Source organism: Canis lupus, chromosome 2 (genome assembly GCF_003254725.2).
Source record: "Canis lupus dingo isolate Sandy chromosome 2, ASM325472v2, whole genome shotgun sequence".
Classification (NCBI taxonomy): Eukaryota; Metazoa; Chordata; class Mammalia; order Carnivora; family Canidae; genus Canis; species Canis lupus.
Window position 1 is genome coordinate 19,036,889 of NC_064244.1, and position 8,658 is coordinate 19,045,546.

General features: G+C 41.0%; 1 long non-coding RNA gene across 1 annotated transcript; it reads right to left on the bottom strand.

Annotated features, from left to right (window-relative positions):
* Positions 1-995: 995 nt before the first annotated feature.
* Positions 996-7,108, bottom strand: LOC112659116 (uncharacterized). The gene is made up of 3 exons (XR_003136191.3): positions 6,985-7,108; positions 6,588-6,713; positions 996-1,125 (listed from the first exon to the last, which is right to left on the bottom strand). It is a non-coding gene; the product is annotated as an uncharacterized LOC112659116 (long non-coding RNA).
* Between the last annotated feature and the right edge of the window lie 1,550 nt (positions 7,109-8,658).

Genomic DNA, 8,658 nt, shown 5'->3' on the forward strand with positions numbered 1-8,658 from the left:
TGCAAAACATTATGGAGGTTATTCAAAGTATAAAAATGCAACTACCATAGGGTCCAGCAATCCCACTCCTGAGTATATAACCAAAGGAACTGCAAACAGAATATCAAAACAATATCTGCACTGCCACATTTATTGCAGCATTGGTCACCATAACCGAGATATGGAAATAACTTGTGTCTGCCAACAGGTGATTGGATAAAAGGGGAGGGTATGTATATAGTGGAATAGTATTCAGCTGTGAGAAGGGAGGAGCTCCTGCCCTGTGCAACAAAATGGATAGAACTTGAGGGTATTGCGCTTAGTGAGATAAAACACACAGAGAAAGATAAATATCAGGGGATCCCTGGGTGGCTCAGCAGTTGAGCACCTGCCTTCAGCTCAGGGCATGATCCTGGAGTCCCAGGATTGAGTCCCACTTTGGGATGGAGCCTGCTTGGAGCCTGCTTCTCCCTCTGCCTGTCTCTGCCTGTCTCTCTCTCTCTCTCTCTCTCTCTCTCTCTCTCTCTCTGTCTCGTGAATAAATAAATATTTTTAAAAATATAAATATGTGATATTTATATGTGGAGTCTTAAAAAAAAAAAGAATAGGTGATTACCAGGGGGTGGGGTGTAGGGGGTAGGGCATTGGAGAAGAGGAGAGATGTTGTTCAAGGGCAAAGACTTCAACTAGAAGACAAGTCCCAGAGACCGAATGACAACATATTGATCATAGTCAACTGTAATTCTTTGGTGACACTTTGTCTGATTCCCACTGGCACCTATTTTAGGCCTTTGCCTCCTTGTTCTATGATCTCATAGAGTGAGCCCTGTTGCTTGCCTTCTGAGTGCTCTAAGTTTGAGGTTTCAGATTTTAAAATGTGACTAGTAGATTAGTCTCCCGCGAGGAAACAGACTGAATGGCTTTGGTTACCACATTACCAGACTTGAGTGTTTTCCTTGAATACAGTAGGTGCCAACACACTTTTTTTTGTTGTTGTTATATGAATACAAAGAATGGATGCATGTGTGTTTATTAAGAAAAAAATGGTAGTATTTCCACAGAGGTTGGATGTAAACTCTTTGTAGCCTGGAACTCTCCACACCTGTTATTGACTAGGTTGTTGCTAACTTCATAGCATGGTTCTCACTAAGAATTTGGAGATGAGCATGAAACAGAGAAAAAAGAACATTAATCCATATAGTGCAACATATGACTCATCAAACAGTTTTAAGTCTGATTTTAAAAACTATGCTAAGCAACTATATGCCATCCCTGCTGAAGTTATGCTGGCTTTTCTGAAATAAGGTAATATGTTTGAAACATTGAACCAGTGGAGTCATAGTGACTGGCTTTGAAAATTAGTCCAGAAGTTCACACTGGAATTATATTATTTTCAGAACTTGGCTTTCAGAAATTAAAGAAGAAAAAATAAAAACAGAGGACAGAATATATGATGAAATCTTCTCCACCTGATATAATTTAGGCAAAGGAAAAGAATGGGAACATGGCAAGGGGATAATGACAGTAAGATCCAGGGAACCAAAAAAGTGACAGTCCTACAAGCATATAAGCTTAGAATAGTGGGTGCAGGTAGAAGACAGAAGAGAAAAATCACAGACATGAAAGGTAAAAAGGATGTGTAATGGCGAAGAGAAGCTCATTGAAACAGGAAATGCTTAATAGAACTCTTTGGAAATAAAGAATGTTTTTCTTATTTTATGCCTGCCTCTAAGGATCTTTTCAATGAGAGTCCTGAAAGAATAAAGAAATGACATTTATGAAAAGCATCCTGAGGTATTTCTGAAGAACAGTGCCAGATAAATCCAAGGTGCTAGTAGAGATCGTACTGGCGTAGATTACGAAGTAGAACAAATGTCGAAGTATAGAGCTAGGTGCGCAAAAATAGCTTATTTGTAACCACAGAATCCAGTTGCATTTCCAAACTGTCACCATCAGGTTTGCAAAGGTGGTTACAAATCACTTTGCAAGTCGAAATTGTGGCTTAAAGGTTAGATTAGCAGGATCATGCTGTCACAGGGCAAGTAGAAGCTAAGTCAGTGGAAATGTCCCCTTGGCTCACCATTACATTTTATAGACTGTGTCAGATTTTTATTTTTCTTAAACATAAGGGAAGTTCTGTACTTGTCATTGCACAGTTATCTGGCTTCAGGTTAAGCAGCAAGTGTTAGACTAGAAGCAGCAGTGGGTGTGAAGCCTTTCAACTTTTGGAGTTAGAAATTCAATATTGTGAACAGATGTCTGAGTTAGACTTCTGAGAAAATGGGGTGAAGAGCCCCCGAGAGGACCAGCTTCTGACATGGGAGAAGTAGGAATATCCAGTTAGCCCTAACACAGGGAGGGCAGGGTCTCAGGTGCGAGGAACTCTTGGCTGGAGACTCCCTGGTGAGGAGAAGACTCCCAGAGTCTGGAGACCCACCATCCTGCTGAGCAGTCAGGGCTTGAAGATGGAGGACAGTGGCTTCTCACTGCCGCCGTGATTCCCACAGCTCCCCCTCTGTGATCTCTTTACACCCTCCCACACTTGCCAGCTGCCGCTAAAACAACACAGCACAGTACTCGTTCTGTGTGTGTGCTGCTCCTCAAAGCCCAGAACCTTCCCCCACCACCCTCCCTGTCAACCCACCAACTGCACCCTGGGTACACTCTCTCTTTGCCAGCCCCCTGACACCATCTTCCCACAAACCTCTCTTGCCTTTGGTCAGTTCAGGGATCAACTCTACAAATATTGCCTCTTTTCAATCCTTTAAATTGAGTCTTTGGAACAGGAGGCCACTGTATCTATCTATAGGAGGTACAAGAAGCCTGGAGAGTCAATTGCCAGTAGCTCCAGCATATTCTGACATTCGCTTCTCTCCTTTCCAGCCACTGCTTGGGAGAATATGGCACTTAAAATCAGGAGTTAGGAACTCTGGATTTTCCCCTAAATTAGTTATTACGGGGCTTTGTAAGCACCAAAGGTCATTTATCTCCTATCCCTTTTGACTAGAATGTTCTATAATCCCCAATTCCTCTTGCCAAACTGTCTCTCCACCCTTTGGGATTATCTTGTCACTTTAGTAGACTCATCAAAGAATGAGGACCTGCCCCATACTTGCCAATCTACCACCTGGCTTATTCAGCTGCCTCTAAGTCATTTCAGTAATATTTTTTTGAGTGCCAACTATGTGACTTAATATCTGGGTTTAAATTAGTAAGCGAAATAGTGATATTTTCTTTATTTCAAGAAATTAGAGTTTAGTGTGAGACAGGCAATTAACAAGAAAAATATTAGAAATTCTAAAATGCAAAAGTACTGGGAATGAATCACACACATTAGAAATCTTTCCTTTTTCCCATATCATTTCCTGAAGCTTAAGCTGCAGATCTTATTGTGTAATGTAACCTGGTCTCGAGTTTGAGATCCAGATAACCCTGGCACTTTCAGATCACAGAATCTACATTTACACAGCTATGATCTTGGAAAGATAGTAAAGATCAGTAGTTCATGAGAAGACTGAGCAGGATTGTGAATGTCCGTTGGGTTTCCTGAATGTTTAAAACATATTATGTATGGGCCACTGTTTAGAAATAGGTATGGGCCTATAATTCTCTTTCTCTCTCTCTCTTTTTCTCTCTCTCATACTTCAAAATGTATTTATGAATAATGTATCCCATTTAGTTTGACTTCATAATGCATACATTCAAGGTTTCCAGTTTCTGTAAGCTCTGGGAAATGAGTTCTATGTTGGCACTTTAAGAGGCCTTCATTAACTCCTAGTTAAAGAGAGGAAAGGAAAAAAGTTGAGAGAAGCAGGAAAGCTGGAACCAATGAGTGGGATTTAGACAGTACCCAAGGCCAGTTTGGTTTTGTAGGCTGTTTGAGTAGCCAGTTCGCACAGCACTTTTATTTTTATTTTTTTATTTTTTATTTTTATTTTAAATTTTTATTTATTTATGATAGTCACACAGAGAGAGAGAGAGAGAGAGAGAGGCAGAGGGAGAAGCAGGCTCCATGCACCGGGAGCCTGATGTGGGATTCGATCCCGGATCTCCAGGATCACGCCCTGGGCCAAAGGCAGGCGCCAAACCACTGCGCAACCCAGGGATCCCCGCACAGCACTTTTAAATGATTCCTTGACTATGGGGGAAAAGCTGTAACTTGGTCTGGGTTTTGCTGCTGGGTCATTACAGATGAGCAGCTTTGCACTGTGGGGGTCTTATCTTGCAAGTCAACAGCAAGAGAGTGACTTGAAGAGCTTCAGAGATCTGGTTCCTGGGCACATAAGAGAAAGATTCCCTGGAAAATGCTCCAGAAAGCTGTGGGAACTCTTTGAGGTGGGCAAATTTCTGGAAATCAGGAAGTATAACCTTGTTTTGTTGTTACAGGCTGCTGAGGCTGGAGATTTTTAGTATAAATAGAATTTCCTCCTTCTTCCCTAAATTCCTCTCCAGTTTGTTTGGGAAAGGCATTGTTATTAGCCCCCCCCCCCCCGCCCCCCCTTGACTGGCTTCATAATGTCCCCAAGGTTACAATGCAGACTTGGGATGTAAGCGTTCTCTCCCGAGGCGCTGTGTGATCTCTCCTACAACTTGGTGTTTTTTCTAATAATCAAAAGGGTGTTGGGAAGGCAAACAGGCTCCATGGAATTAAAGCTAGAAAAAGCTTTTTCCAAATTCTTCCACTCTGCAGTCAAATCAAACTGCTGTTCATTTGGAGACTAAGGATGCAATATTCTTGAGTACAGAGTTTTCAGTCCTGTGGCCCATGGATGAGTCGCTATGCATCACAAATAGCATAGCTAATGTTAACCGTTGCTCATCACCCTGCAACTTCTCAAATAGCCTGCAGGTTTGGCCTGAGAGCCCTTGGGTGTGAAGATCAGGTTCTCTGTTTCATTGTATAAAAGCTCTTTTTTTTTTAATTTATTTTTTATTGGTGTTCAATTTACTAACATACAGAATAACCCCCCGTGCCCGTCACCCATTCACTCCCAACCCCCGCCCTTCTCCCCTTCCACCACCCCTAGTTCGTTTCCCAGAGTTAGCAGTCTTTACGTTCTGTCTCCCTTTCTGATATTTCCCACACATTTCTTCTCCCTTCCCTTATATTCCCTTTCACTATTATTTATATTCCCCAAATGAATGAGAACATATAATGTTTCTAAGTCCATGTACGGTGTGGTTTCAGACTCCTTTAGGTGCAAGAAAAAGCTAACAGTGTAATATGTGTGCTCTACAAAATCATAGTCCAAGTGTCTGAAAATAATCCAAGCTCAGTTACCAGGCTTTTCATTAACCTTGATTCACTGCTTATTTATTGATTGAGTTCTATTACCACTTATTATCAGTAATAGGCACCAACTACTGAGGAAAACTTATGGGAATAAAAAAAAAAACTCAAACGAAATTTTGATACACAAGTTTGTTGCATACTCAAATTGCCACCATTATTTGATTTTTTTTTTCTTTTGAAAAATGGAACACCTCAATCTACTTCTTAAAAGATGTATTTTGGGGCCATTGCTATTGGATCAAGTGTAAAATTTGGTCTCAGGAACTTGTAATAAGAGAAGAGTCAGTTTGAACTTGTTATTTTTCCTAAGATCTAATGGTTTATTGTGTTAATAGCAAGAGTGGAAGGAAAATTCTTAAGCTGGGTAAGATTTTCAAATATCCAAGCACTTTTAGACACAGATACATGTGCCTTGCAATTTGTTTACTCATACACCTCAATTGTTGATTGCCAATCTGTGAAAAGACAATTGATCTTGAAAAAGATACAGTAAGCTTCCTTGTCTCCTTCCCTCATCTTTCTCTTCCTCTTGTCCTTCTCCCCTTAGAAGGGGAGACTCAGCACTCAAACCCCATGGCTTCTCAGAAGACCGTTTGAAAACCACTTTGTAGTAATTTTCAATGCTTTCAACACATGTTGCACTTTATATTTAAAGGACAATTCACATTCATGTTACAACCTATTGATCTGTTAACTGGAAAACATTCAAGGCTGTTGAGTCTAATCTCTACCACTTGTAAGACTGTAAGCTCTTTGAGAACAGGGGTTCTGCTCCCATGCCCCACACAGACTAGTGTAGTGTCTGTGTAATAATGTTGCTATTGACAATGATCATGACAGATAAGACTTAAATAGTTGGCTGCATCCTAGACACTCTTGTAAGCACCTGACACACATTAACACTTAGTTCTCAACAACCAGTGAAGCCAGTACGCTTTATTATCCCCATTTACAAGTGAGCACACCCAGGCACTGTGAGGTTGAGTGACTATATGAAAGTCAGTAAGGGGCAGAGCAGGATTCCAGAGCAGGGCAGCTGTCTTCTGGACCTGTGCCCTTAACTGTCACAATATATGGTCTCTCAGTGAACGAAAATAAAGTAGCACACCTCATGAGAAAATTTTATTTGATCTCAGCTCTTTCCCGACTGCTCCCCTATTTGCATGACATTTTTATATCTTTCTTAGAGCTTCTGCATATTTTACCTTATAATCAAGTTTTCAAATGACCAGGTTCTAAATCACTACAAACCTTTCCATTTTTTCCAAGAGCCATGCTTTGCATTACTCATAAGTCAGATGCAGTTTTTACTTACCTGATTTGGAGGAGGTTGATGCCATTAGCTGACAGACTGAAGGCTGTATTTACCAATCTTTTCGTGCTGTGGACAATATCACTTGTAGATTTTCAGTTGGGTTATTCTGTAGTCTGCAGAGCTTTGCTGGCATAAAAAAAGTGATCAACTCTAATGAGCAATTTGTACAGCTACTCATAGTTCTTTTTATTTAATGTTATAACTTTGCACTCTAAAGCTATTATAGTTGATGTTGTATGAAAAAATAACACAATACTCGAGTTTGACATCCTAAAAAAAGCAAAACTCAAGACTGCTCCTCCGTTGCTGTGAGCCTTCTCTAACTGCTTCCACCCCCAGCAATAATGGAAAGTGAACAGCGCAAAAAAATATGTAGTGGGGTCGCAGATGTACTCACACTGATCTTTCTCGTCAAGTGGCTATCTGTTGGGTAGAGGAGAAAACAAAACAGCTTAGTTCAGTCTGATATAAAACAAGTAAGACAAAATAACTTTGATCTGTTTCCTTAGGCTTAACATTCTTAGGACAACCTTCAGTTTCAGATTCCCTTATGTTCTCTTTGCTGTTTTCCAAGATGGCATCTAAGAGTATGAGGCCAGGACCATAGGACTGGAACTGGGAGAGGTGGGTGGGGGTGATAGCTGATGTCAACTTAGCTCCATTATGGTTCTACTCATTAAGGCCTGATCCTAGGTAACCTACCTATATCTGTTATTGATAGCTTTGGTGTATAAATGCACAATACGTGGTTTTTAGGGTCTCAGTGCTTTAGAAAACTGTGATGACTCAGCCTGCTGTTGGCCTTCATCCGTTTTGAAGACTCCTTTGAGTCACTGCCACATCTATCATTTGGCCCCTGTGTCATGATGACCACCCGAAAGCCTCTGCCATAGGGTGATCTTGCCTGCCCATGGTGGGCTCCATAACAGACTCCTTGCCTTTTCCTTAATGCCCATGCCACACGGGAAGCAAAGAACTGTTAGCAAACTTCATTGTCAGTTTTTCTGGCCATGCCCACTTGGGCCTGTTGAGGCCCTCTGAAATGAGCTCAGAGCCCTTTGTTCCAAGACTTGCACCAAAGAGGGACTTGGAAAAGAGCTCCTCTGCCCTCCATGTTGCCCATAACCAGTGTAACTGGTGTCCTCAGGCCTGGATTTCCAGCCCTGCACTGCAGATGCCCAAGCATGTGTCTGACTGCATCCCACTCTTAACTCTGTTGCTCTTTTTCTTCCTACTAACAGCTGGAAAGGAGGGGCAGACATTTTTACCTTCCTCTTTTGGCCTGGGTGGGCTAATTCCCTAAATAGTATCCACCCTCTTCCAGAATTATGTCTTCTCTCCCTCCATTTCTGAAACTAAAGTGATAGACTGATTTGGGGGAGAGAGAAACCAGCTTACTGAAAAGGAACCTGAAATGGGAGATAATTAAAAGTAATGCTCCAGTTACAAATGTGTTTTAGCAAATGGAGGCATTTAAATACCATTTGTCATTGGTAGATGCAATCAAAATTACATTGATTCTGAAAATATATGGCAAGCAGTGAAAATGGTCATTATTTTAAAACTATTAGGAAACAATATGGCTTTGTGATTTAATTACAAAATAATAAAGTTGGCATGATTTAGTCTTAGTACCCTCAAATCCTAGAATGTTAGAACTGTAATAGGAAAGAACTAATATTTATTGAATGCCTGGTATGCTCTGGATACCTTCAGACAGTTGTTTATATTATCTCATTTAACCCTGTAATGAAACTTAGAAACTTTTCTTTTTTCTTTTTTTTTAATAAATTTATTTTTTATTGGTGTTCAATTTACCAACATACAGAATAACACCCAGTGCTCATCTTGTCAAGTGCCCTCCTCAGTGCCCGTCACCCATTCATCCCCATCCCCCGCCCTCCTCCCCTTCCACCACCGAGAAACTTTTCTTTTAAAAAAGATTTTACTTATTTATTCATGAGAGCCACAGAGAGAGAGAGGCAGAGACACAGAGGAAGAAGCAGGCTCCCTGCTGGAAGCTCGATTCAGGACTTGATCTCAGGACCCTGGGCTCATGACCTGAGACAAA